Source organism: Micromesistius poutassou, assembly GCF_964030765.1.
Source record: "Micromesistius poutassou genome assembly, chromosome: 21".
Classification (NCBI taxonomy): domain Eukaryota; kingdom Metazoa; phylum Chordata; class Actinopteri; order Gadiformes; family Gadidae; genus Micromesistius; species Micromesistius poutassou.
In genome coordinates, this window is record NC_140291.1 from 11,001,504 (window position 1) to 11,006,109 (window position 4,606).

Here is a 4,606-nt window from a genome sequence, read left to right on the forward strand (position 1 = left end):
ATGAGCTCAGACACACACACACACACACACACACACACACACACACACGGCCAATTAGAGCCTGCAAAACAAAGAGAAGAGCAAAGTCCGGCCCTGATGAGTTGCCAGGGCGATGACAACGCAGCGTGTGCACGGCATCACGGCCCAGGGACCAAACACAAACTTATTTATTTAGGGGGAGGGGGCGAACGAGAGCTAGGGAGCGCAGAAGGGAAGTGAGGGGGGAAGAGGGGGGGGAAAGAAAGAAAGAAAGAAAGAAAGAAAAAGAGAGAAAAAGAGAGAAAAAAAAGAGAAGAGAGAGAGAGAGAGAGAGACAGAGAGAGAGAGACATTAATTGCCGCTTCATCACTTTCACTCACTGTACGTTTTTTTGTGGTTATTTATATCAGTAATTATTCATGTTTGACAAAGCCGTCTTTGTAAAACAACTGGCTGGTTGTGTTAAGGTTGGTGTGTGCAATAGGTGTGTGAATTGTCTTGTTGAGGAAGTTAAGAGAGGGGGGGGGGGGGGGGGGGGGAGACAAGAAAAAAGTTATTTGATTTGATTTGATGTTCATGTTTAGACCCCAGCTAAATGCTAAATGCTCAAGTAATGTATTATTGGGAAGGAGAGAGAGTGTGTGTGACAGTAGTCTGAACATTCCTTCACTGCGTCTATTGTCAGAACCTACCCCTCTGACTGGTCACCCCACGCACGCCTGCGCACACGCACGCACGCACGCTTGCGCGCAAAAAACACACACACACACAGAACAGTTTCAAACAAAACAAAAAACGAAAAACACTTCATTCTCATTCCAATGGATCTGATTGGCTGAGCGCCCTCTAACTCAGAGTAATGAGTTTGGTCAGTCCAGGATCAATCCGTTACCGGCACCAATCAGCGGACCTGACGTAGCAGAGAAATGACCCCGCGACTCCAGATAGATGGGACGAGGGCGGGGTGACTGTGTGTGATTTTAGGACATGGTGTCACGCTGACAGCCCAATAGAGTAGAGCCGGCAGGCCTCATTAGCGCCGCACGCACACGCACACACACACACACACACACACACACACACACACACACACACACACACTTCATCATGTTCAAGCTTGGAAGCATATATGGATATGCAGCACTAGTACAATCAATTTCGAGTTAAGTGCGGTGCAAATGGTGCGTGTGTGATTTGTGTGTATTTACACACAAAGAAAGCAAGCCTAAAAGACGTTTTATAAGGCAGGTTACTCAGACAGAATCAAGCCCTTGTGTTTATATGCAAGGACATGAGAGTATGAGAGGCTATATCATGTGAGGAGAGAGGCTCCCAGACAATATTCACAGATAAAACACGTTTTTTTTCTGAAGAAGTGAATTGCATGAAGGACCTGATGGCATTAAATGAATGTCGTTAGTTACTTCATGCCAAATCGTGTTGCGATGGGTAAAAAACCTGCACAACCTGGTGAAAGCTGTGATATGTCATCAGCATGTCTTCAGACACACACACACACACACACGCACACGGCTTAATAAGCCGTGTCAAACTCTCGCTCCAACGGTGGTTATTGGACTAAACAACAGATGAGTTCCAATATAAGAAGATTAAATAATTAAGCAGCTCATTTCCAAAGTCTGCCAGACCCCGCCACCCCTCCACCCCCGAAAGACAGACGTGTCCTGCGTTACAAGTCCCCCGACTACAACACACCGCGGGGTCAGCTTCTCCACCTAGAGGTGAGAGACCACGAGACCTTTCCTCACGCCCCTCCCTTACCGGAAAAAAAAAAAAAAAAAGAAGTCCAGAATAAGAAAGCGTCTTGCCCTAATTAGAATACCAAAGAGAAGGAAGCTGGTTTTCATACACTATACCACACCTTGGCTGTACCCCACATATAATGTATAATGTATACCTCGCTCGCCCGCCACACCGCAAAAAATATATGTACATATTCCAAAACAATGAGCCGGTACACAAGTGCGAGTTGAGAGTGTGTGTTTGTGTGTGTGTGCGCGCACCATCTCCTAATAGTGAACCCCACGCCACGTCTCAAGGGTATAAATAAACATGCGTGTCGTGTGTGCGTGAATATGTGTGTGGGTGAATGTGTGTGTGTGTGTGTGTGTATGTGCATGTGTGTGTGTGTGTGTGTGTGTTCACGGGCCGCGTGTGCGTGCGCCATGTGCATCGCACGTGTGTGTGTGTGTGTGTGTGTGTGTGTGTGTGTGTGTGTGTGTGTGTGTGTGTGTGTGTAAAGCGCCTGTGGATCCTAATCAGAGAGAAAAGGGAATCAAATTTATTCTGCGTCGGACATTAATATTTCAGGGCCGCTACAGTAGCCCGTGTGAGAGGGAGAGCATGAATGATTCATTTAGACATCACCTCTGTCACAAGCTCTTACCAGGCCCCGTCCCAGATCCACCTTTGAGAATAGTAAACAAAGGGCAGGGTGGTGCGGAGGACCTGTGTTGTTGTGGTCTGGCCCGGGCCGGGGTGGTTGTCCCTGCCAGGCAGAAGAAGGGCCTGCCGCTTGTCTGCTGTCTTCTAGTGTCGCGCCGTCCGACCGGCACCCGGGAGGCTCTGACATATGGATGTCAAGCTATGGGGGTGGGCCCCGCCGGTTTTTTTTTAAGTGTACACAAGCCCACCCCACCTCTGGTGGGACGATGCTGTGTGTGTCCTTTTTTTTGTGGCTGTATTTGTAGGATTCTTTTGGTGCACAGGGTGAGCTTTGGTGCCCATGCAGCGTTGTGTGCTGTGGCGTCTTGCTGGTGTGTGGTGGGGCTGCTTTGGAGGAGTACGGAGGCACGGACGAGGCAGGGAAGGGGTGTATTGAGGGCCGTGTGTGTCTGGTCTGAACCGCTGCCCCTGCTCCTTCATCACCCTCTCCTCATCCATTTCCTTTCCAAATTCAATGTTGTTTTTTCTGAAGACCGACCACACACTAAACTCCAACCACAGACAGCTCATTAGTATATCGTATCTCAAGTATCATTTCCGAGTCCGGGCGAATGCATAATCAAGTACCAGAGCGGTCCAAATATACATCGGCTTAAACTGAAATGATCTCTGATCACCAGTGAATTTAAATGATCAATATTCAATCCATAATCAACAACAACTATGAGATAGAGTTTAATTTTTGACTTACAAAGTATGCTCTAATAGCGTAGCCATTTAGAAGACAATCCAAGACAACCCAAAGACACATTTGGGTTCTAAACCCAGAACCTTTCAGCTGGCAGCTGAACACCCGAAACCACAACACTAGCCCGCCGACGTATCCCAGACAGCAGGGACAGGAAGTGATGCTCCTACAGCGTAAACCAATCACGAGGCTTTCAACCCATTGAAGACTCGGCTAATCAAAGGAACATCAAACAGAGCCGCCGGGCTTCAAGCTGGTTGGACCGAGTGTCGGTCACGTGACGTCCCCGCCTCCACGTCTGCCGCCCCCCTCCCTCCCGCCCCTCCCCCCCGCTGTGAGTCTGACCGCTGGGTGTGATACACGCCGTGTATGGATCAGAGGCGGGCCCTTCAAACGGCTGACGCTGTTGCCACGGTGGCGTCCGGCGCCCGAGTGTATTATGCGCCCGCATTCACACGTGGAGGTCCACGTGTGAATGGCGTCGTTCTGCTGCCGGTTTCGAGCATTGGTGTGTGTGTGTGTGTGTGTGTGTGTGTGTGTGTGTGTGTGTGTGTGTGTGTGTGTGTGTAAGTGTGTGTAAGTGTGTGTGTGTGTGTGTGTGTGTGTGTGTGTAAGTGTGTGTGTGTTGCGTGATGGTTAGTTTAAAATTCTGTTTGAAAAATGCAGAGTCAAAACAGTGTAATTAACAACATATGGTGGATGGGAATCTGTTTTGTTTGTTTGTTTGTTTGTGTGTGCCTGGGTATAAGAGTGTGTCAAAGTTTGTTTATGTGTGTGTGTGTGTGTGTGTTTGTTTCACAGTGTGTGTGACTGCTCGAGGGTGTGTGTTTGTTTATATTTGTGTATGTGTGTGTGTGTGTGTGTTAGTGACTGCTTGCTTGTGTGTGTGTGTGTGTGTTAGTGACTGCTTGCTTGCGTGTGTGTGTGTGTGTGTGTGTGTGTGTGTGTGTGTGTGTGTGTGTGTGTGTGTGTGTGTGTGTGTGTGTGTGTGTGTGTGTGTGTGTGTGTGTGTGTGTGTGACTGTGCGAGTGCAAGTCGGAGCAGAAAGCCCACAGGGCCAGTGTACAGGAGTGTGACACTGATTTGTTGTGTTGGTGTGTGCCCTCAGGTGATTCTGGTGTGGCTGTCATTTTGTTGTCTTTCCATGACACCCCCACCGCCCCCTTCTGATACCCCCACCCCCAACCAGGCACCGCGGCCCCTGCCCCCCCCCCCCCATTATTTAAATAACACGCCCCAAAGTGCCATAAATAAATGATCTATCCTCTGCTGGCTGGATTAACCAGCAGAAATATTTGTCTTTTTTTTTTTACAGATTCCATGTTGGTTGGACAAGATCTTCCTTTGACAAGCACTTCTCTCCTGAGAGAAGAAACCTATCAATCACACGCACACGCACACACCTAAATCTATCAATCACACACATCTACATAGCAAAATCTATCAATCACACACATCTACATAGCAAAATCT